Below are 25682 nucleotides of genomic sequence, written 5' to 3'. Positions count from 1 at the left end.
TGGCCCACTACTTTAGGAACTTACGGGACCATAGCTCCCGCTTTTGTGTGTCTGATTACAATGTTATGTTTGTATTATATTTTATAGTCATTGAGTTTGTCTTCAAACCAAATCACAACACATTTGATCCCATTTCGAAACAGTAGAGGGTACAATTGAGTTTATAGGCAGTTTTGTCCGTAGTAAGTTGTAGTCGGATACATTTGCATATCTTTCTGTGGTTTCTAATATTGCAGGAATAGGTATTTAAGCTTGTTCTGTACATATGTGCTTGAGGGTAAAATTGTTTTCTGGGATCTGTTGCCGGGATGTGGGTGGTGCAGTTATTTAGGAAGTAGCAGTGTTTTAAACTATCCTATGCTTTTGGTTGCTTTCAATGTTGCCTAGTAGTGAGTTTCAGAGCTTGAACACTTGTAAATAGAAATCAGTGCCTCTAACGTATTTCTTATGATAACGTGGTATAAGGATAAGTGTTACAAGCCTGGAGCTAGGTGTTGTGTTTGATTTGGTTTGTATTGCTTGAATTTAACTTGTAGGTTAGGCCATATGGCAGTAGGCTGGTACTTTTGCCATTGTCCATAGGTCATAATCTCTTTCTTTGCGGTATTGAGCTCTAGATGGTTATTCATCACCCATATGTTTATGGCATGAAGGCAGTCTTAGAGTTGTGAATTGTGAAGGTCTTTGCAGTTATACATTTTAAGAATTATTTGGTTGTCATCTGTCTAGTTGTAAAAGATGTAGTTGTATGAATTATTCAGATTTAGTAAGGATTTTAGGTAGATGTTGAGGGGATATGATGGACCCCTGAGGAATGCCACAGTGTAGTGTGTGAGGAGGTGGGGAAACAGCCATTACATTGCATGTGTTACAACGCATGTGATTACAATGCAGTTGTTACAACAACTGCATTGTTGCATCGCAGTACATTACAAAGCAAGTCGTTACATCGGCTTGCTGTAGAGGGCGCGCTAACCTAAGGAATAGTATATTTACTATTCCAACACCTTCCCTACTGTTACTGCGAAAACTGGAGTTGGAATAGTAAATTATACTATTCCTAAATCCAGCGCACCCACTACAGCAAGTCAATGTAACGACTTGCGTTGTAATGTACTGCGATGTAGCAACGCAGTAGTTGTAATCGCATGCGTTGTACACACATGCGATGTAAGGTGCTGTATTCGAGGAGGTGATGTGAAAGGTGGTAGGTACCTTACACTTTGTCTGTGAGATTAAATGCAATCCATTTTAGAGTTTTTTCACAGACTCTGAATGTGTGGAGTCTTTGCAGTAGTGTGAGGTGGTGGGCAGTGTCAAATGCAGCTGATAAATCTGAAAGCAACATGGCAGCTACTCTGTTTTTCTCCACTGTGAGTTATGGATAATCCCTGATTAATATGATGTTTGACTGTGTGCTTCTTCCTGGTCTGACAGTAAGCTATAATGTTCAGTGAAGTTGGAGAGTTGAGTAAACACTGCTCTCCCAAAATGTTTTCCTAAGATTGGTCCATTTGATATGGCCTGTAGTTTGCTGGGTCCGATGCTATCCACTGTTTGGTTGGTGGACTGTGGAAAATTGACAGCGATCGATGTTACCATTTAGCTGAAGCCATCCTGTTTTCGGCAGCCATTTTGTCTGCCATCTGCTCACCACGTGCTGTTTCCTTCTTCACTGTTGTTTACCCTTGTGCTCTGTTTAGAGGACTGGCTAACTTAGACTCTGCTACTCTGCACATGTGCAGAGGAATCTGTAACTGTCCATGCATATGTTTTAGTCTGTAACTATCAGGTTGATTTTACCGGAATCAGCAGCTGCTGGCTCCTCCTTTACTGTTGACTGTGCATTTCTGTATGGCCATCTATGTATGTAACTCTCCTATGTGTGCTTGTACCGCCCTCTTTTGAGCCCATGTGTGGGTATAAAAGACCCATGGTTCTTCTGTTCCTTGTGCTACTTCATACACTACCGAAGGGTGTTGTGTGAATGTAGTTCCAACTCATGAGGTTTAATAAATGTATCTTTTTACCTTTCAGTTTCCGTGCCAACTTCTATTTACTTGTCTGAGGACTTGCGTGCAGAGAAGGGCGAACCCCTAGCACTGGTATGCCTGGCTGAGGCCCACCTCTACGGATTGGCGCCCAATCAGTGGGGCTCATCGGCGACTCAGATGTCCTAAGGAGTGGTCGAAACTGAGGATTGGAATCTTGCTTCGGACGATCAGTGCCTGAGGAGACCTGCATCTTGGCAACCACAGCGTTTTTTCCTCTCTTCCTGCTCTGACCCTCCAGTGTTGCCGGTCCTCGACTGAGATCTCTGCTGGTGTTCGCCGTGCAGAAACCATTTGGGTGATTCAGAACTTGGCAGTTGGAATGTGGAGACCAATGCTTGGTAAGGTTGTTTGTGAGACCGTGAGAGAAGTGCGCCTGCTGCAAAGTGAAATATAAAAAGTGATATTAAGTGAGATATAATATTAGGTGAGATATAAAAAGTGAGATATATAAAGTGAGATATAAAAAGTGATGTAAAGTGAGATATACAAGTGATATAGAGTAATATACAAAGTGATAAAGCGACACCAAGTGATAAAGTGATGGGAATATATGGGAAGTATATATATATATATATATATATATATATATATATATATATATATATATATATATATATATATATATATATATATATAGATATAGATATAGATATAGATATAGATATAGATAGATATAGATATAGATATAGATATAGATATAGATATAGATATATATAGATATACATATATATATATAAATTGCAATTTATATAGGCAGGTAATGCAGAGATTTTTTTCTAATTTGTGAATTATATCTTACAATACTCTTGAACATGCCTGTTTCAAGCACACTTCATAGGATGTGTTGCTTCTGTGCTGGTACCGAAGTGATTCTAGAGAGGAATCAGTTGGCTCCCCCCGAGGGAACGCCTAATAGGGAAATGTATATTAAAAATGGTATTTCTTCTATAATGTACAGCAAGTTATGGAATAAATGCACTAGCAAGGATCCTGAGTTACACTTGCCTATGCATGGGTCATTTGATCTTAAAAAGATTCAGTATGTGGAGCAATGTATGTTTAAACGCAAAAGTAGACAAGACATGTTTGACTGTGTGCGAATGTGAGAGAAAGAAGCGCATGAACAACGCAAAAGTATTCTGGCGAAAGCGCTGGAACTTAAAAATAAAGAGATGCAAGAAATAAAGGAAAGGGAGGATAGGGAGCGTCATTTACAAGTCATTGGTCAATACCCTATCCGGCGCCCCCTTTATCCTCTCCTTAATAAACCACTGGATGATTCTATTTTGCTAGATCATTCTCCGCCTCCATATACTTTTCCCTCTGCTCCTGCCCATGATTCTGATGATGATGATTCTCCTTCGGATCAGGATAAGTTGCGAGAGACTCGCTCTATGCTGACCACTGAGCGTGCGGCTGACCTTAGATCGGCTGCTCGTAAAGTTGCTTGTAATGATGTTTCTGCCCCTGATATTTTAGATGACGTGCAACGATGGCAGGACAGAGAACAAGTATATTTCACAGAAATGTTTGCCATAGAGGTAATTGAATGGTTTAGGAAGTATCCCACAGACTTGGAGCCTGATGATATAGCAAAGGATTATAAACAATTGTGTGATGGTCTTTTTCTCTCCTCTCAGGTGGCTGACCTAATTAGACGTTTGGTTAAACTGCGTGCTGATGCACTCTGTTTGCGAGAAGAGAAAAAGGCAGCTGCCGCAGCTGGACAGACACTCCAGACCACCGTGTCCCAGGCTGATGCTTCCAAGACAGATAAGAATGTTGTAGTTCATGGGAAACCCATGCGGGAAGCCGCACATTTGTATGTCCCTCCTAAGGCTGCAGAAACATATGACGATAAAAGTTCTGTGGATGCGAAGGGTCATTTTATTTATAATTGGGTTTACACTTCTTGGAGCAGAGCAGATGTTTTGGCTCTTAAGGCTGCTTTGCCCGACCCACGGAAAAATCTGTCCGCTTTTTATGAAGAAGAAGAAGTTGGTTCTTGTACCATGACCATGACTTTGTCTGATATTGATATGTTTTGGGGCTTATTTCACCCCCTGATATGTGGAGAACTATTCGTAGAGTCGATGACCATACAACCTTTGGGGATGTTTGGAAGGAGCTAGAAAGGATTGATGCAGAAAGGGAACCCGCACAGAAACCACAACAGCAAATTTTAGATCTTCTAAAAGCCATTGTAGTTAAATTAAAAACTCTCATTCCTCTTAAAAAGATAAATTGGACTATATTAGCATCCTACAAGCAAAAATCAGATGAATCAGTCTCTGATTTCTTTACACGTTTTGAGGAGGCTTTCCACAACTTTAGTGGCCAGTCATTGACAGATGACACAGGAAGGCATCTGTTTGCCGATAAATTTGTCGCAAACATGATGCCAGGAATAGCTAGTCGACTGAAGGCCAGCAAAAGTTCATGGACTACGTCCTACGCAGTCTCTCTTTTGACTATGGCTCAGTATTACGAACTACAAGAATTGGAAGCTAAGGTAAATGAGGATAAGATAAATAAGGAGTTGAAAACAAGGGTTATGATGGCTTAGGTTTATGGCCCCTCTTATGAAAATAGTGGTCGAGGCGGACGTGCAATGTACCGCCCTAGTGTACCCTCTTTTTCCCGAGCTACTTTGTCTGCTGATCAGTGAGCTTACTGCAGGGAGGCTGGGCATTGGGCTTATGAGTGTCCTCATTGGCGTTCTTCACAGTATCAGCGTGGTCGGGGACTATTGAGAGGCCGCCCATGGATCCCAGGACATAGGGGAGGTATGGATGATTGTGCTAGATTTGAAACTGGTGGGCGTCCTTCCAATTCTTCAAATCCATTTGATAGGCGTAATCAATATCAAATATCTGATTATTTGAATTCGGATTTGCAGGGCCTAACTTATGCATAGGAATGCCTAGGATGGGGTAAGGAATCAGTTGACGTCCCAGTAGATCAGAAGGGTCCCTATGTCCAAGCACATGTTTTGGGTTCTACTGATCGGTTTCTGGTTGATACTAGAGCTTCTCGTAGTGCCTTGTCTAAACAATTGGTTCCAAGGGCTCCCCTGTCTGGCTTAACTATTACATCGATAGGTTGTCACAACAACTTGCATTTCATGTTGATAAATTTACTGCTCAATGTCCTTTTCTGCTTTCCCCTAACACACTAGACAATATTGTGGGTCTTGATATGCTTAAGTATTTTAGGGCTACGATACGTTGTTCCCCAGAAGGTGTGCGTGTTATTTTGAATGATAACTATCCAGTGATTGAAAAACTTGTCCTATTGGAGAAGATATTGCATTGGCTTCACTCCCTAGTACTTTGTGGTCTACTTCGGACACTGATGTAGGGCAAATGGTTATTCCACCAGTGCATATTAGTGTCAAGGAGGGAGCTTCATTGCCACGATTGCCTAAATACAAAATTTCTCGAGAAGGTGAAGAGGCACTTGTACGTATTGTTCAGGACTTGATTGAAGTGGGGGTTGTGGAAGAAGTTCCTTACAATGTTTGCAATGGCCCTATCATTCCTATTTTGAAGAAAGATACCAATACTAAAATCTACAGGTGTATCATTGATTTACGAGAGGGTAACAAAATTGTAGTGCCACAATACGCGGTGGCTTCTGACACTCCTTACCATGGTTCCTCCGTCAGCGCCCACCTTCACTGTGATCGATTTAAAGAATGCTTTCTTTTCTAATTCCTATTCATCCTGACAGCCAATATTTGTTCAGCTTTACTTTGAATAATCATTCTTGTAGATTTTGTAGAGTTCCCCAGGGGTACACAGAGAGTCCTAGTATTACAGCCAAGCATTGAAAAGACAGTTGGATTCTTTCCCTTTGCCCACGGGAGTGGCTCTCATACATTATGTCGATGACATCTTGTTGGCAGCTGATACGCCTGAACAGTGTGAAGAAGGCACACTGTCTTTGCTTTCATTCCTTGCATCACACCATCACAAAGTCTCACGGATGAAATTGCAGTATTGTAGACCGAAGGTGACTTATTTAGGTCACCTTCTGTCTAAGGAGGGACGTGCACTCACACCAGACCGCATTCAAGCTATTTTAGATTGCCCAGCGCCTGGTACTCAGAAAGATGTCTGTGCATTCATCGGGCTTACTTCTTTTTGTAGGCAATGGATATTAGGCTTCTCACACATTGTTAAACCCTTGTTGGCTCTTCTGACTAAAGATACTCCAATGCCCCTTCCATGGATGACTGAATGCCAGAATGCTTTTCAACAATTGAAACAAGCCCTTTGTTCTGCACCAGTATTAGGCACTCCAGATTACACTAAGGGTTTTACACTCTATGTACATGAGAGAGATGGTTGCGCACTTTCAGTGTTAGTACAAACACCGGGCGATAAGCAGCGTCCTTGTGCATATTTTTCAGCTGTTCTTGATCCAGTTGCCTGTGCATTTCCTGGGTGTTTCCACTCTGTTGCAGCGGCAGCTGTGTCTATACGTCAGAGTGAAGGTATAGTTTTGTCACACAGACTATTGGTGTTAGTACCCCATGCAGTTGATGCCCTTCTGAACCAAACCAAAACACAGCACTTAACTAGTGCTCGTTTGACAGGATATGAATTAACACTCTTGGCCCCTCATATCACTTTAAAAAGGAGTTCAACCTTGAATCCAGCTACTTTGTTGCCGTACCCAGCAACTCAGTCTCAGCCACAGGAGTCTCATGAGTGTATATTCCTTACTGAGGAACAGACAAAGGGTCACGTCGATTTGCAAGACACGCCTCTCTCAAGCATTGATGGGGAGTTATGGGTTGTTTGGTCCTGTTTGAAGTTACCAGATGGCACAACATCAGCTGCATATGCAATTACAACACTTCAGATGGTAGTTGAGACAGCTCGTATTCTACAGAAGTCAGCTCAGGCAGCTGAGCTGATAGCTTTGACACGAGCGTGTGAACTTAGTACTGACTTGTCTGTGAATATTTATACAGATAGCCGCTATGCTTTCGGAGGGGCTCATGATTTGGGGTTACTCTGGAAGGAAAGAGGCTTTCTTACATCCCAGGGAATGCAAATAATGCACGGAGAATTAGTAAACAACCTTTTGACTGCCTTGACAGACCCCCAAAAAATAGCAATTGTTAAATGTAACGCACACAAGAAAGTAACTGTTAAGATAGACAAGGCAATGCTTTTGCAAATCACACAATCCGTGAAACTGCAATGCAGCGAAGCACCACGTCTCTGTACGCAGTGAAGTCACAGGCTGAAACCTGGCATGATACCAGAGAGGAAGTGTTAGACATGCAGAGATCTGCTTCTGCAGACGAAATTGAGTAATGGTCTAAGGAGGGAACATTGGATGATGAGGGCTGTTGGAGGAATAAAGAGATGACCAAGTGGAAATTGCCCACAACCTGTTTACAGTCTATGGTTCATATGGCACATGGGCTGGCACATGTTGGAGCCTCCGCGATAACGAAATTGCTCACGCAAGTTTGGGAGCATTCAGAAATTGCCAGCACAGCTAAAAAGATGGTGCAGTCCTGTCTGATTTGTCTTCAGTACAATCCTGGTAAAGACTCCTACAGGAGGGTTTGCTTCACCAACCGTACCTTTTGAAGTTTTGCAAATGGATTACATCCAGATTGAGCGCTGTAACGATTTAAAGTATGTTTTAGTAGTGGTATTTGCCTTCAGTAAGTGGATAGAGGCGTACCCTATGAAAGATAGTACAGCTCCGCCCACAGCCAAGGTGCTTCTGAAAGAATTCTTTCCTAGATTCAGTGTTTGCAAACTTTGATGGAGTGATAACGGACCTCATTTTATTGGGCAAGTTGTTGAGTATGTCCTGAAGGGATTAGGGATCAAGCAGAAGTTCCAGGCTGCTTTCCATCCACAATCAGCAGGGCTAGTGGAAAGGTATAATGCTACACTCAAGTTGAAACTGGCTAAGATTCAGGCTTCCAAGTCCTTGAAATGGCCTGATGCATTACCTTTAGCACTGTTGTCCATTAGATCAGTGCCACATTCACGATCTGGGCTTATACCATATGAGGTGGTATTTGGAAGATCTATGAATATTTGGGGAATTCCTAAGCCATATCCCATACATGATGTGCCATGTGTATTGATAAGTGACTACCTATCACAGTTGACTGACAGTTTGATTTATATTCATCAACAGGTTCAAGAAGCTCTTCCTGACAGGTCTACAGGTGAAAGCTATGGACTATGGCCCGGTGACTATGTAATGGTCCGATCGTTCCATAGGTAGAGCAGCTTGGAGCCCAGGTGGCGCGGCCCAGAGCAGGTCCTCCTATCAATGAGAACTGTGGTTCGAGTGACGAACAGGAGGAACTGGGTGCATTCTACCCATTGTAAAAAAGTGGAGTCTACCCTGGTGGAACCTGCTGCCTTGATCGGCCATCAAAATATCCTGGATACAGAAAGAGGCTAAGTCATATCACCTGACGAACCTGAGGAAGTCCCCCCGGACCACACGATCCCTGGCGTGTTCTGATACCAACTGAGACCCTGGAAAGAATCTTCATTGTTGAAAAAGACTGGTTGAGCTACCGTCCTGGGTTTGTGAAAGGGAGCTGATGTGGCAAGGAAGGGGGGAATCAGTCCAACATAGTGACACCTGTCTTGACCCTCAGTGAAGTAATCAGTGGCTGCCCGGGACTTTAGAGCTCCAACAATTATTTTAGCGACAAAGCGATCACGTCTAAGAGAAAATCATCTGCTGCAAGAATTTGTTACAAAAAGATTATGTGCATTGCTGCATTTGTTGTCACTGTGGTTGCTATGGGAGTGATAACTGGGGTTCTAGAGGAAGTGGCTCCTGCTCCACAATTACTGATTGCCACTACCCCAGTACCAGCTGAACACTATTACTTTACTCTTCCATACCATGAGTAGAAGCATAGACAATCTAATTTGAACAACACGTTCATCCAGATGTTACACCACACTCACAATGCTACAAACACTACTGACTGTTGAGTGTGTGAGAAAAAGGGAGGAACACCTTTTATTCCTCTTCCTTTCTCCCATAATGGTTCTTGTCAAGCCTGGTTTGCACTTCTAATCGCTTCTGAAAAAGCTAACATTACTAGAATGAATGTAGGGAGAATAAACTATCATCTCAATAAAGTGTGTTACCCAGATGAAGATGGCAATCCCCAGGCTGATGGGACTAAATGGGAATGGGAGGAGTACCGACCCGGAAATGCTTCTACACCCTATATTTTCCCAAATATGCAATCTATCAAGGGTAATGGACCATTTGTAATATCTCTTACTAGAGCCCGAACAAACTTGTGTATAAGCAGTGTTGGGAGAATCCCAGCAGGAAGAAGTAAATGTACTTTGGTTTTGACCATTGTAGGTGTCAATAATAGTAGTTTTATACCTTCACATAACACCTACTTTGAATGCGGTAATAAAGGATATTACCATCTACCTGTTGGATAGTCCGGAGTATGCTATGTGTCCTTTTTGTTACCTCATGTGTTTTTGGCACCAGCATCATATCACAAGGACTATTGCCTGTTTAATGATAATTCTAAGAACAGTTATAAGAGAACACTAAGCAATGACGAGGTGGACCAGACTGATACTGCATTACAGCAATATGTCGACTTCAATTTGGGACTGTTCTTCTTTGTTGGTGCTGCTCTAAACCGCAGGAAAATCAGACGTTGCCTCGTGTTGTAGAAGCTGTTACCAACCAGACAACCATGGCAGTTGGGAACATTACAGAGGAACTACAAATTGCAAGGATTGTGGTGCTCCAAAACCGTATGGCCCTAGATGTAATCTTAGCTGACCTAGGTGGTGCATGTCGCATCATCGGAAGCAGCTGTTGTGTTTACATTTCAGATCATTCCCCTTCAGTTTTTGATGCGATCTCCAAACTGCACAAAATTGCTGCTGAGATTCACCCAGATAGTGGCACATGGACTTTCGCCAGTTGGTTCTGGACACTACTTGTTACCTGGGGCTGGAAGTTACTGACCATCTTGTGTATCAAATTGTAATTTTGATGACATGCTGCTTCTGTATACAATGTGGTCCAATGCTTTGCTCCACTTGTATTACTGCCTGTATACCTGCCTGTATGCAGTTCAAACTATATCATATATGCTCTGGAGTGCCCGTGCAGACTGTAGTACATTGGTAGCACCATTTGTATGGTTAAGAAACGTATCCAGGAGCACTTAAGAGCAATCACTAATGTAGACCTGCACTATCCTCTCGCTCAACATTTTCAAGAGAAACACCAATCCAACAACTCCCATCTAAGATATTTTGCCATTGAGCAAGTCAGTCTAGGAAGAAGGGGGTAACAGGGAACTTGAGCTCAGGAAGAAAGAGTCCAAATGGATTATCGAACTCAAGACCAGATTCCCGGGAGGGCATAACCTGGATGAGGAATTAGCCACACATTTGCATGATGATTAAGATGTTTTTACTGTGTTGATATACTTCTTGTAATTGTCTGTAGAATAATGTATATCTGAAATTAATGAAATTGAAATTGAAATTGAAATTAAAATATTTATAAAGCGCACATACACCACGCGGTTTCTTGGCGCTGGAACATAAAACCAAGAGGGAGCGAAAAGACAGCCAACTAACATGAGAAAGCTTGAGTGAACAAAAATGTTTTTAGGGATTTGCGGAATTCTGAATAATGGGTGGAAAGTCTAAGGGAGGAAGGGAGGACATTCTAGAAGGTAGGCGCAAGCGTAGAAAATTTTGCGCCACCTGACCTCTTCTTTTTAAAACGAGGGACAACCAGAAGGGATTGTGAAGAGGAACGCAGTTCTCTGCTGGGACAGTATGCCTTGATTTCAGAGGAGATAAAGTGAGGGGCTGTCCCTGCCCTTGCCTGGAAGGTGATACAACCCATCTTAAACAAGGCACGCTCCCGAATAGGCAACCAGTGCAGAGCTTTAAGCAGCGGGGTAACATGACAGGACTTGGACAAGTTATAAACGAGTTGGGCTGCCTGATTCTGCACTAGTTGGAGTCTCCGAAGATGGTAGGCGGGGACTCCGTTATACAAGGCGTTGCCATAGTCCAGGCGGGAGATCACCATTGCAGACAGAATGAGTTTGAGGGCACAGAAAGAAAAAAAACGGGACACCTTACGGATCGTGCGAAGAGTGAGAAAGCACGAAGAAACAACTTAACTGATCTGAGAGTGTAGTGAGAGGTGCGCGTTAAGTTTAATCCCTAGGGTTTTGACCGAAAAAGAAGGGGTGGAAGGGGGACCCAGGGAAGAAGGCCAAAAGAGAGAGGACCAGGGACTGGAGGAGCCTCCCGTTAGTACCAGCTCGGTTTTGTCTGGGTTAAGCTTCAGATGATTAAAGCACATCCAGTCCCTGATAAACAACATAATAGAGTGAAAATTGTGAATGGACTCAGGGGAGGGGGATAAATTAAAAACCAGTTGGAGATCGTCAGCATAATTGTAAATGGTGACGTCCATCTGCTGAAGTGCAAAACTAAGAGGGGAGATGTACAAATTAAACAATAACGGGGACAAAGAAGAACCTTGCGGCACTCCGCAGTGGACCAATTGAAGGGGAGCAGAGAAGTTGGCCAGATGGACGGCCTGAGTGCGGTCCTTTAAAAAGGATGCAAGCCAGGCCGGGGCAGACCCCCTGATGCCAGCCGCTTCAACTCGGGAGAGAAGGGTGGAATGATCCACCGTGTCGAAGGCGGCGGATAAATCAAGGAGGACCAAAGCCTGGGGCCGGCCAGCATCCATGCCCTCTCTAAGGTTGCCCAGCACAGAGAGGACAACAGACTCCGTGGAATGCGCCGGGCGAAACCCAGCCTGACGAGAGGCTAGGCAGCCGTTCTCCTCCACGAAGTTACTAAGCGTTCTTGTGATGTGGCGCTCCAAAATTTTGCCAAGGAAAGGGAGGAGGGAAATGGGACTGTAATTAGTAATTGAGGATGGGTCGGCACCAGGTTTTTTTAAGATAGGAATAATGATTGCCGATTTATGAGTCTGGGGAACAACACCATGAACCAAGGAGTTATTGAGAAGAGTGAGCGGAGGGGAGGGACAAACCAAATAAATTTGTTTTAAGATATGTGCAGGGCAGATATCAGATGGAGAGCCTGACTTAACCGTCGAGACGAGAGACAGGAAAGCTTCTATAGTCAGGGGGGGAAAGTGGTCCAGATACGTCTGAGGGAAGAAGGGCTGTGGATCCAAGTAGGAAGGGGGAGGGGGAACAACGTTAGACTTAATAGCCAAGACTTTGTCTAGGAAATAACAATTAAGTGAATCGCAGAGAGTCTGGGAGGGGGAGGGTTTGAGGGTTACTCTATCAGAAAATGCCAGATCTTGCACAATAGAGAAAATTTCTCTAGGCTGATTTTCAGCGAGCAAAATGTTAGAGGAGAAGTACTCCGTTTTGGCCAGAAGGATGGACTTCTTATATCGGTTCAGAAGAGTGGTGTACTCAGTTTTAAGAGTAGGGCAGTAGGCACGTCGCCAGGCATGCTCCGCTTGCCGGAGGGTCAGCTTTTCCTCTTTCAATGCGGTATTAAACCACCAATTGGCGTCATAATTGCGCCTGGCAGAAACTCGTCTGAGAGGAGCCACCTGATCACAGCCTCTACTGAGCCAATTATTTAGAGAGTCCATTTGCCTGTGAAAAGGGAGGTCTTGAAGGTTGGGGCAGGAGACAGAAAGGGAGGAGCAGAGTGATGGCATGTCCACATGAGTCCAATTCCGGGCCCATGTGTTCCTGGGAAGGGGGGATTTCCTAACAAGACTGGGGTGCAAAGAAAACGAAACTAAAAAATGATCAGACCAAGTACAGGGGGAGACCACCAGGGAGGAAACAGGACAATTAGGCGACCAAACCTGGTCCAAAATATAACCCTGGATATGAGTGGGGCAGTGAACTTGGGACACCAAATTAAGAGAAGAAAGAGAGTCAGAAAATTCTTTGGACGAAAGGTCCTTAGCTGGATCAAAAGGCCAGTAATTGAAGTCGCCAAGCAACAGGATAGAGGAGTTATTGACTGCTAGGGTAGCTAGCAAGTCCTGGAAAGCGTGAAGGGAGTGCACTGTAGTCTGTGGGGGACGAGCAGGCAGGTGAGGGGGGGCGAGAAGGAAGCAGAGCGAACAACCAGATAATCAATCATAGCAATGGGGGGAGCTGGTAGTATCTGGAAGTGAAAGTCCGTGCGAGCAATGAGAGCCTCCCCACCGCCAGCCTTACCGGCCGGACGATCGGCCCGGATGGCATAATAGGAGGGGGGAGGGTGGCCAGAAGGGTTGGAAGGGAGTCCGGGCAAAACCAAGTCTCCGTAAGAAACAGAAGATCAGGTTGGTGAGTGTCTAGCAGAACAAAGAGTTCGTGAAAATGCTTGACCGCCGATCTAGTGTTCAAAAGGAGAACCGAGATTGCCGGAGTCACAGGAATAGGAGAGGGCAACGTTGGGAAGCCGGGAGGGGGAGGGACTGGGACCTGGATATTAGGAATAGGGGAAATCGGCGTAAGGCCGAGTTTGGAAATTTTGGCGATAGTAGAATCAGGCAGAGCCCACGGACCTTGCATAGTGCAAAGCTGGGCCGAAGAAAAAGTAAAAATTTGGGCAGAGTGGAATGCCCCTAGCCCCGGTCGGCCGCGGACGGGCGCAGACGGGCTTAACTTAGGCGCAACTTCGGCGCGCCCCCGGCGCGCCCGCTGCACGCGTCCGCTGCACGTGCGCATGGGGGTGGGCTAAATGGGGTCTCGAGCGCGATGTCAGGAGCGCTGACCCAGCCTACACTGCCCTCCCAAGATGGTAGCCTGCTAACCCCGTCAGCCCTCCGTGTAGCGGCACACTGCCGATCCGGACCGGGGCTAGGGGTGCAGGAGAATGGAATAGGGAGAGGCAGCAGGTAAGCCCAGAAGAAATGCACGCAATTAAAAAAAATAAACACAACACGGTCTTTTAAAAATTCACAGGAGCCCAAGCGCTGTCTGTCATTTGGTTACAATGTATATTGATTTTAATCATTCCTCTTATCTTATTTTCCTCACAGGAGGTAAGGAAGGTATCCATCACGTTTCAAGACACAGCACGGGTTCCCTACCCTTTTCTTTACTAGGACTGTTCTGCACGTCTTATGAGGTAAGAGACTTTTTAATTGCACATGAGCACTTGATATTAATATTTGGGTAGTTTTTGATTTTTGGACACTTTTCTTTATTGAATAAGATAGGCAATATCCTCAATGCCACTTGGATGTTATTAATTTTTGCATCATTCTGTCATCTGACTGCCAGTTTCTGGTGGTAGCAATACAATGTACATACAGGCACAAGTCAGCCTTGAAGCATGACCAGCGGGGGGGTCGCAGGGCACCTGCTTTGGAACCGTAAATTCGTGTGCTAGTTACACATGTATAACATCCTTATCTCAATGAAAAAACCGAACTGAATCGCGCTGCAAATCAATTAGACGCGTTGATGTGTACAGGGGCACTCCTCACTGTAAACTCGATCTTGCTCCTTCCGTCAGGCCTGACACATCAACGCGTCTAATTGATTTGCAGCGCGATTCAGTTCGGTTTTTCCATTGAGATAAGGATGTTATACATGTGTAACTAGCACACGAATTTACGGCTCCTCCCTCTTCTCTGCGGTGGAATACAAGTGTTTGACCTTATGGTTTGGAGCCTTGACCCAGGAATTGAGTTGTCTTTGGTCCTGAGGAGAACCCCGGTAATCACGGGGTTCGAAACGCGTCGACCGACCCGGTCCCGGGTCACTTGTTGAAAAAAACACTGAAATCATAACAGTAATTGGAAACAGCACGAGGAGTGTTTTTTCTTTCCTTTGAACTTTACAAAGAACTAAAAATTGTTTAAAAAACAGGAGTCATTTTTTACTTTTTGTACAGGTTCTTGACACCGGGATCAGTATGTGTGATTAGTGGAGTGAATGTCTGGCCAAGAGTGTTTGTATTTGAGAGCGTGTGTGATCTGTTGTATATATTAATTTGTATTGTGTACTGTTGTATATAAATGTATATAACCTTTGTTTGTATTTCCATGCACGAAACCAAGAATTGGTAAAAATTTAAATAATCTTTGAAAAAGAAGCAATTAAAAATGATATGTTGCAATTTATAAAGCAAGTTTCCATGTTATGTTCATGTTGACTATTTCCTTTAAATAAGAAGTTGCAAATAAGGTTCTCAGCACTGGCAAGTGTATCGTTTCTTTAGTTCTAATTGGCTCAGCCTTGCTGAGTTTTCGGAGTCAAGACCCTTTCAGTTGTCTTAGCATTTAGCTGAGGCCATCTTGTTTTCGACAGCCATTTTGTCTGCCATGTGCTCACCAAGTGCTGTTTCCTTCTTCACTGTCGTTTACCCTTGTGCTCTGTTTAGAGGACTAGCTATACTTAGACTCTCCTACTCTGCACATGCGCAGAGGAATCTGTAACTGTCCATGCATATGTTTTAGGCTGTAACTGTCAGGTTGCTTTTACCGGAATTAGCACCTGCTGGCTCCTCCTTTACTGTTGACTGTGCATTTCTGTATGACCATCTATGTATGTAACTCTCCTACGTGTGCTTGTACCGCCCTCTTTTGAGCCCATGTGTGGGTATAAAAGACCCATGGTTCTTCTGTTCCTTGTGCTACTTCATACACTACCGAAGGATGTTGTGTGAATGTAGTTCCACCTCATGAGGTTCAATAAATATATCTGTTTACCTTTCAGTTTCCGTGCCAACTTCTATTTACTTGTCTGAGGGCTTGCTTGCAGAGAAGGACAAACCCCTGGCACAGGTAATCCTGGCTGAGGCCCACCTCTACAGACTACCCTGCTTTTGTCCTACTAGATTTCTATCTTTGTGATTTACATATACCACTGGCGGCACACTTAAAAGGAGGGAACTAGGACGCCAAGACAATTCTTGTGCATCCACTGTTTGATTGCTGTGATCCCTGCTTTTGTATTACTAGACTTTTGTCTCTGGGTTTATTGGGGGTACAGTGGCTGCTGCAAATTGAATATTGGTGTTAGATGTGGGAGGACACTAGGATTACTATAGTACTCTCCTCACACACACACCCAGCCCTCATAGCCCAGGTTTATGGTGGCTTAAGACGTTCAGCATCTTGAAAATGCTCAAACTGTGGGGTAGGGTTTGGCTCTGGGAACGCTTACTGCATTGGTTCGGGCATGCTCAGGATTCATTCCCACCCACTAGCTCATGGCAAGCATAAATGTGGCATTTCCATACACCAACTTGAGTACACTCTTGAATATGAGGAAGGACGGAAGAGGACTGGACCTACTCTCTGTGACCCGAGAGGAGTCTTCTTGTACTCAGGATAAAGAACTGGACTGCAAGGGACAAACGGCTTCCCTCCTGTTCAAGCAACAGGGATTCAACAAGCTGCATTTCCTGCAAGTGCCCAAGGGACCAGTGGAAACTGAACATGGCCTGGTCCTTGCTGATGGCTTCTGTCTGACACCCTGTGAGTCTGTAAGGGCCCCTCTTGAGGTCCTGGGGGCCTTAGAAGTGTACTTATGTGATGGATTGTGACATAAAGGACTAAGACAGTAGGTACAATGTTTAACAAACCTGATTGGTGTATCTGACCTGCGCAGTCAGCCTCAAATTGTGCCATGGTCCCGGACTACTGTGACCAGTGACTATCATTGGTGCGTTCTGCTTCTTGGCACTATTACTGATTAAAATGTAAAAACTTAATATCTCCGGTCATCCTTATTGGATTTTAATCATTTAGCGTCATTTTGTTTATTGCATTCTACTGTATTTTTCAAACTTAGTGTGGGATTTTTGTTGTTTTAACTTTTGACTTCGTTACTCAATTTGGTATAGCATAAATACTTTACACCTTGTCCTAAAAGCTTGTATGCTCTGCAACATAGCTTTAGCTACCAAGGGGTTGAAATCAGGTTGATTTACTGACTTTAGTGGTTCACCCTGACGTGGATTGTGGGTATTGCTTGAGGGAGGTTTGTCCCCCCCCCCCCCCCGATCACCAAATAGTAATCCAATTTCTTACAAGCAAGAATTGAAATTATATTCTAAAAGTAAGATACAGTTTTGTTAATAGTTTTAGAAAAGGAGATATATTGTGAAAGGAGTGAACAGTTTCTGTTGTGCTATTGTACAAGCTACATGTTACAGAGATACACACATGGTATGAGATTAATATAGTCAATCAATGCAATCTTTATTCGTTTTTGTTTGTCACAAAATAAAACCATAAAAGCAGTTATCAGAGATACAATTCATTTTGTAATTATACATCTAAAAAACGGAGTAAATGTGCAAAATATTTAAAAAGCCTTAAAAGACAATAACATCTAATTCTAGCTGATCTTTACCACATCTCCCAAAAAAAAATCAATGTATAATATGTCTAGGTACAGCGGTAAAACAATCGTATTTTCAATTAATGATTGACACACATATAATATTAGAATACTAGGATATTCATAACTTTCTTAGAAATTAGGTCGGTGTTGAAAAATACATTTAAAGAATTTAACAACGTGCCTCGATATCCCCTCCTCTTCCAAAAACTGTAAGTGGAGCAAAGCTGGGCGACATCTTCTAATGCCCATGAATTTTAATATCGGGATCAGCCAAATCTTTCTGTATTCAGTATAAAATTTACAGAAAAATAAAGTATGAATTGTTGCCTGAACCGACATATCATCACATGGGCATACGGGTAGTTCTGAAGCCCAGTTATTACTCTGCGGGAATGCAACTAAACGATGGAAGACGTTGTGCCTAAATCTAACCAGAAGAAATCTTTCAAACACAGAGAAGTTGTGGGTTAGATAAGGCTGAATGGAGAATGTGGTTTGGATGGCTATGGAATGTTGTACGGATGGTTTAATAATCTCTTTGGCCAATCTCATTTCTTCTAAGTGCGCTAAGCACAAACCCTTCAATGTCTTCCTTGGTAGGGAGCGAATGGAAGATGGCACAGAATAATGTTTTTCCAGACCTAAATCGCTTAAGAAACTTTTATATACATCAGCCAACCTATTTTATTGCAATGGTCAAGGGACATACAGTGTAAGATAATCCCCTGCGTAAGAAAATTTTTGTCCGTTGACCAAATGCGATGCCACACGAGTAGTGGTTCTATTTTTACTAGATCAATCAGATAGGGAATGCCCAGCTCAGTATGGCATGAACAAGTAGAAGTAGTCTTTGAGACAGCCAAAAGGAACCTCAAGAAAGCATTTTCCACAGGTTGCAAAATATTAATAGTTGCGTACCCCCATACTCATGCCCCATACAATGCAACTGATTGACATTTTGCCTTAAATATCTGGAGGAGTTCTAGCGGGGGCCTTTTACCCAATTTTTTTGAAAAGTTTACCAGGGTCATAGTTGCTCTCATTAAAAAAAGTTTTCTAGACTCAACAGCAGGTTTCCAGTTTAGTCTATTATCTACGATGATGCCCAAGTATGGGTACTAATCTGTGGTGTTTAATTTCTCCTTTCCTAAACAGATATTGTTTGGCCTTTTTTTCCCTGGACCTGCCGTCATAACAAAGTTTTTTTTAATGTTTATGCGTAGGTCCAGGTTACTCATAAATTGTGCATATCTGTTTAGTGCCTTCTGCAGTTCAAGGGGCATTCTGGCGAGTATCACCGCATCGTCGGCGTAGAGGAGAGCAGAAATCGGTCGATTGTTTATTAAAGGAATGTCCCGACTCCCATTGATCATATCCCTCTCCAGCCCGTTGGTATAAAGCGTGAAGAGAAATGGGGCCAGGACACATCCTTGTCTCACTCCTCTCTCTATTCCGAACGGTGCCGTTAGCTCGCCCTGTGTCCTGAACCTCACCCTTGCTGATGCGTTGTAATATAGTTCACGCAAAAAATTCAGCAATGCTTCTTCGACACCCATTTCCGATAAGATGGACCAAGGTTTAGTATGGGAAACGCAGTCGAAGGCTGCTGATAGGTCTACATACACCATGTAGATACGGCCTCCCTTTGCATTGACATATTTGCCTCGGAGTAATGCCAGATTTAAGACTTGTTCTGTCGTCCTCAGGCCTTCCCGAAACCCAAATTGGATGTCCGAGAGGATCACGCCATCTTCCGCCCACTGCTGGAGGCGTTCAAGTATGACTCTACCTGCTACCTTTCCCAAGGAATCCAGCAGTGAGATCGGACAATAGCAGGATACCTCCTGACGGTACCCCTTTTAAAAATGGGGAACATGATTGACTTTGACCATGAGTCCAATAGCCCCACCTCACAGGATGCCTTAAGTACTCTTGTCACAAATGGGGTCCATAGATCTAAGTTTGATAAAAAAAAAGTCTATTGGGACCCCATCAGGTCCCGAGGCCTTCCTGTTTTTACTGGATGTTAGGGCCAAGAGAACCTCTTCAATTTCAATGTTTTGGGGAATCGGGTAGGGGGATAAAGGTTGGGCTTGACCTAAACCTGCTTGTTCGCCCGGGTTCACTGGCCCTTTCACAAAGATCTCTGAGAAATGCCCCACCCAAGTAGTTTCATCGATGAGGATATCAATGCTTGGTGCAGTTTTATTATCAGTTAAATATGGAGACTTAACCACTGCCCAAAATGCAGAACTGTCCTTTAGTTGGTCCCATAGAGCCTGTTTTAGTTCTATTTTCCTCTCCTTAATTGCTACGTTATATTCCTTCCTGAGTTTTACTATTTCCTGGGGCACCCTTTTTGTTTTGTTTAGTACTTTTTCAATGTAGAGTTGGCAACTGTGCATCTGTGGTTGAACCACCCTTGTTTTTTCTGTTTTTTTTTTAATTTTACAAAAAGCTCCTTGTTTATTACCTTTAAGATCACCCCAAAATTAGTTAGTACATCCTCGTGTGGCGTGGCTAGGTCTAAACAGTTAAAAATTGCAGAGGAAGCTGTATTAAAAACTCTCTTGGTAATTTCCAGGGGGTCAATTTTCTCCCATTTTAATGAAAACCCGTCCAGGGTTAAGGTGTTTTGCTTCAAGACGCTAATTATACTTTGTGTCCTATAACTTTGAAGCGGACAAAATACAATACTGAGGGCTGAATGATCACTCAATGCAGTTACATGCAGCTCGAACATTGTTACCCGGTCTTCTAGTGTGCTAGATATAAGAATATAATCTATCGTGCTTTGCCTACCACCACCAAAGAAGGTCGGTACATAGAAGGGGGAAGAAGAATTCCTTGCATTTGCAATGAGAAGGCCCAGATCAAATAGTATATCATTTAGAGAATTTCCGACTCTTGAATGGGAGAAGTGGGCAATCAGGTCGTCCTTCTCATCCGTTATCCCACACAAAATGGAGCTAGTAGGTTGGCATGGATATTGATTAAAATCGCCCCCCCCCCAGATGATTGTAGCTAATCTTACAGAGCCCCTTATCAAGGTGGACAATTCAGCATGCAGCTGAAGCAGTGTGGTCAATAACTCTCCCTTTGGAAGGTTGTTATAGAAATTTACTAGATATACTGTTTCAGCCTTATTAAAACGTAGGGTAAGTATCTGGAAGTTCGCTTCTAATTTTACGGGAGATACTTCCAGGCCCCCTAGCGTATTAGAAATGTAGATAGTTAAACCTCCTTTAGCTCTACCGGAGGGCGTCGCTAGTGCAGGGGAAAAGTAGGTTTTAAAGCCTACAAGATGAATTTCAGTGATGGACCAGGTCTCCTGAAGGCAAATTATACCAAAATTCTCAACGAAATCCGCCCAAATACTGTTTTCCACCTTATACCGGAGTCCTGCAGAATTCCAGGATAGTATCCTGATTCCCGAGTTGTCTGGGACCTGGTTTGTGCCCGATGACATAATGTCTATTCTCTGTCGGGGAGCCCCCCTTGGACGCATTTTGGCAACCTGTGCCTTACAAGTGGGAGGGAACGATGTTTCTGTCAGCCCAATCTGCTTGTTTCTAGATTCGGGATCATCTTTCCCATGATCTTTAATTTTGGGTCCCTTTAATATATGCTCAGGTTCCATGGTAATGGCCAAATGACCTTGGTCATTAGTTTTAAGTCCCTCTTGTATATGCTCAGGTTCCATTGTGTTGGCCAAAACACCTTGAGGGTCATAGTGTGAAACCCGCCTGTAATCTAATTTTATGGGTGTATGCTGCGTCCTGAGTGGTTGATTTAGAAGTCAATCTACTCCATCTAAACCAGAAAGTGTGGTAAAGCGATTGGAAATGGGGATGTTATAATTCCGATCTGATCCATGGAAGACCTGTTCTCTTGTCATATTTGATATTAGGGAATAGGGATAGAAATAGCTAAGGTCTCGTGTTGATATTTCCTTCCTGCCTCTCTCCGTGTACCAATCCCCAATGTAGCTGGTAGCCCTGTGATCTCTGAAATTAATGATAATTACATCCCCCATTATATCTTTTGGCCTATGCCCCACCCAATCTAGTCTTCTGACGTGTAAAACTTCACCATTAATGTTGGGAGGTAATGGTCTATTTTTCCGCAACCAATATACAACTTAGTTTTTTAGGGCATGGTAACCTTCAGTTTTTCCGGCCTCGAGTTTCGGGACCCCTGTTAGTATCACAACATCGGGTGCCACTTCTGGAGGCAAGTCAACTTTAGGAAGAGCAACTCTTTCTTTCTTTGGGGAGGGAAATTTCCTGATGGAAATAGATTGAGGACTGTCAGGTTTACTGCGGACTCCACCCACTCCTAGTCCACTGGCTTTTACCACAGCCTTGTTGGGAGGCCGTGAAGACAGTGTGTTCTCTACACAGGCAGTAGGCGGGTTGACGTTCCTCTGCGCATTTATTATTGTGACCCCTGATGGTGATGGGTGGTGTGTCGGCTGAGTCTGTCTGGAGGTTGATAGTTCTTTCAGTATATCGGCATTGACTGTGATTGCATTTTGTAAAGACCCCAGATGATCTGACAATCTTTTTACCCTCTCCACGAAAGGTAATTGAAGAGATTTAAATAATTGTTCAACGCCCCCCAAAAGTGCTTGAGTCTCGGTAGGATTTCAGGGATTATCGTCCTGGCTTATCTTCTCTAAGACTGGTCCCGAATTGTGTGTGGCACTTAGTAATGTTTTTGGCGTTTTTGCTCGTCTACCGTTTTGGGTATTTCCCCTACCCTTTCTTTTCTTCTGTGGTTGCCGTAAATCACTCAATAGTTTAGATGCTTCCTTTCTTGGGAGCTGTGTTAGGGGAATTACTTGTGAATCTTCGTCAGATTTTGTTTCCAATGATGAATTAATGTTCGTAGATTTTGTGGGAGTATCCCTAATTAGTTCTATTGAGGCAGTTATCTCTTGTAATAAAAGGGGAATATTAGAGTCCCCATTGCTATCATTTTGCAAATTCACTAATGGTGGAGTTAAGGCTTGCCGAATGGGACCCAGAGACGAACGTCTACTTTGTAGTAATTCTGAGGACAAGTGTCGTTCTGTGAGCGCTATTTCCCGTTCCAGCCTTGTTGTTGCCCTCGTGATAAAATTATCCAACGTCCCTCTAATTGACCCACTCCCCCGGGATTTTTTGGCAATTTGGGTCTGTGTGCTCATTTTCCTATCGAATTTAACTAAGTTTGGTAAGCGAACAGGGCAACAGCCGGAAAACAGCTTCAACCCAAAAAAGCAGTACAATCAGAGCGTTATGATATTAGATAAATCGCAGGGGAAAACAGTGTTGTCCCAAAGTAAGAAAAGAGTGTCCGGAAATACCAAAATCTTACTTTACATTTATGTCCTCAGTTTTATCCTTGGATGTAGGGGGGGGGGGGGGGGGGCGCCCAGCCTCGTCCTGCCGCGGACGGCCATAGACGGCCCCGCCCTTGGCCCGGGCTTCGCCCGGCGCTCCCGCACGTGCACGTCCCGCGTATCGAGAGTGTGGGCATGGCTAAATAGATGGAGGTTGAGTGCGGGAAGAGGCCCCAGCTGCGGCAGGTGAGGAGCCGCAAAGCCAGCTGGTCCTCGCAGTCCCGCACTTGGAAGGTTGTCCTTAAAGCACTGCCCAAAGTCGGCAAAAGTCCTGGTTCAGCGTTGCCCAAAATGGGCAAAGTATCCGGTTAAGCGTGGAGAACTCCCGGGTAGATAAGCAAAGACACAGTTCATCCAAAGTCTACTCCTGGAAGAGGCTCCCGCGTTGCGGGGGCCACGAGGCGTTATAAGCTGTAGGGAGGTGAGTGCGGGAAGAGGCCCCAGCTGCAGCAGGTGAGGAGCCGCAAAGCCAGCTGGTCCTCACAGTCCCGCACTTGGAAGGTTGTCCTTAAAGCACTGCCCAAAGTCGGCAAAAGTCCTGGTTCAGCATTGCCCCAAAATCGTCAAAGTATCCGATTCAGCGTGGAGAACTCCTGGGTAGATAAGCAAAGACACGGTTCACCCAAAGTCTACGCCTGCGAGCGGCTCCCGCGCAGCGGGGGCCGCGAGGCGTTTTAAGCTATAGGGAGGTGAGTGCGGGAAGAGGCCCCAGCTGCGGGAGGAGCCGCAAAGCCAGCTGGTCCTCGCAGTCCTGCACTTGGAAGGTTGTCCTTAAAGCACTGCCCCAAGTCGGCAAAAGTCCTGGTTCAGCGTTGCCCAAAATTGGCAAAGTATCCGGTTCAGCGTGGAGAACTCCCGGGTAGATAAGCAAAGACACGGTTCACCCAGAGTCTACGCCGGCGAGCGGCTCCCACGGAGCGGGGGCCATGAGGTGTTATAAGCTGTAGGGAGGTGAGTGCGTGAAGAAGCCCTAGCTGCGGCAGGTGAGGAGCCGCAAAGCCAGCTGGTCCTCGCAGTCCCGCACTTGGAAGGTTGTCCTTAAAGCACTGCCAAAGTCAGCAAAAGTCCTGGGTCAGCGTTGCCCAAAATCGGCAAAGTAAACCGGTTCAGCGTGGAGAACTCCCGGGTAGATAAGCAAAGACACGGTTCACCCAAAGTCTACGCCTGCGAGCGGCACCCCTATATACTAATATAGTCCTGATTTAGGGGAAAGGGGTGTTTGAGACAAGCAACCAACAACTAAAATACAGTAAAATGAGTGGTTTTCACTTGAGAAGAAAGTGAAGACCTTCCTGGTAGCAGTTTGTAGTCTCACAAATTTGTAAGATCATGTGATTTACAGAGATGAATCATTTGTTTGTGGGAGCCCTCTGTTCTGAACGAAAAAGATGTGATTCTATCTAGTGTGCCTTCCCATGGTAGATTTAAGTCCCCATCCGTGATGATTCTTATTCTCCAGGGAATCTGTGAAAGCTTTTTGTTTAGATGAATCAAACATCTGGTTTATCTGCAGTTCAGATGCAAATGTTTTAGGCCATAAAAAAAGAGTCATCCTTTGGAATTTCATAAGAGGCATTTTCTGATGCAAGTATCCTAATTCCTGAGCTTTTGGAGTTCAGTGTCACCACTCAGGTTTTCTTTTTGACTCAGAAGAGCAGGCAAAGAATTACACCCATCTGTTTCTAGTACGGATTCCTGTGCTTACCCTAATTCTTATCTCTTATAAGAAGAGTAGGTCGTCCCTTAATTCATGAGAATATTATAGGATCTTTTGGTGTTAAACAAGATGGTTCATGACTTTGAAGTATAGGGAGACAATCTTAATGTTTGACAAAAGGGGTTGGTAGGCACCATATACGCACCATTTAATTGGTTTTGCTCAGTAACTGTTGGTATTTGGAGAAGAAAGCAAAATCAAAAGGTTTCTGTGAAAAGAAAATGAGGATTTAACAAACATGGATCATGTGCCACGAAGCCTTAAAGGGAGCACTTGATGTACAGTGATAGTGACCAGCACATACACCACAGAAAAAGTAAGATAGTAGTAGATATAACAAGCTGTATGACATATAAACAATAAAAAAGACTACCAACATAAGCCCACCCCTGAAAACCAAACACTGCCAAGAGTCTGGACAGTGGAGGCCACGAGTGGCCAAAAAGGAGAATGCACCAGTGCCACTTAAAGAATTTATTTATTTATTTTTTAAACCTTTATTTTGCAGTATCAGCAGACAGTTACGGGCCTACAACCACCTGGCCGGCCTCGGCTACAGTATGTAGCACAGTAGCAAATTTACGGGAACTCAGTAGTACACCGATAAGAACAGCAAGCATTTCAAGTTGTACTGGAAACATAGCGACCACTGAGATACAGGAGGAGATAAGGTTCATTTTAAAATTTATAGAATATAAAGGATCAAATGCTGCACAGTCTAACAAGAAGTACCGAGTGGGCAATGCAGACAACAGGGCAGCAAAATAGCAAATATTCAGAATACCGGTGCTAAATCTCTCAACAAGATAAAAGGTAGCTATACGCGTATCACATCAGTCATCGCCCAACCCAAGAAAGTAGGACGACCCTAGTACCCCCCACAGAACCGCAATAAGCGGAAGACAACGAGAGGTACCCCACTGACCCAGCATGTTGATCCAAAGAAAGGGAGATAAAGAAGGGAAACACAAGAGAAAAAGAAGAAGAAAAAAGGCCCATAGTAACTAAGGGAGAACAAAACAATAACCCCATCCCCCAACCCCCCACCCTGCACCCCTGCAGAGGCTACGGCCTACCCCCCCCCCCCCCCCTGACAGCGTGCCTGTCGCCCTTAAAACGAATACCCGAAATTTAGAGAGAAAAGATTTA

This window comes from Lissotriton vulgaris, chromosome 1_1 (genome assembly GCF_964263255.1).
Source record: "Lissotriton vulgaris chromosome 1_1, aLisVul1.2, whole genome shotgun sequence".
NCBI classification, from domain to species: domain Eukaryota; kingdom Metazoa; phylum Chordata; class Amphibia; order Caudata; family Salamandridae; genus Lissotriton; species Lissotriton vulgaris.
Note: the sequence above shows the minus strand (reverse complement) of the source record.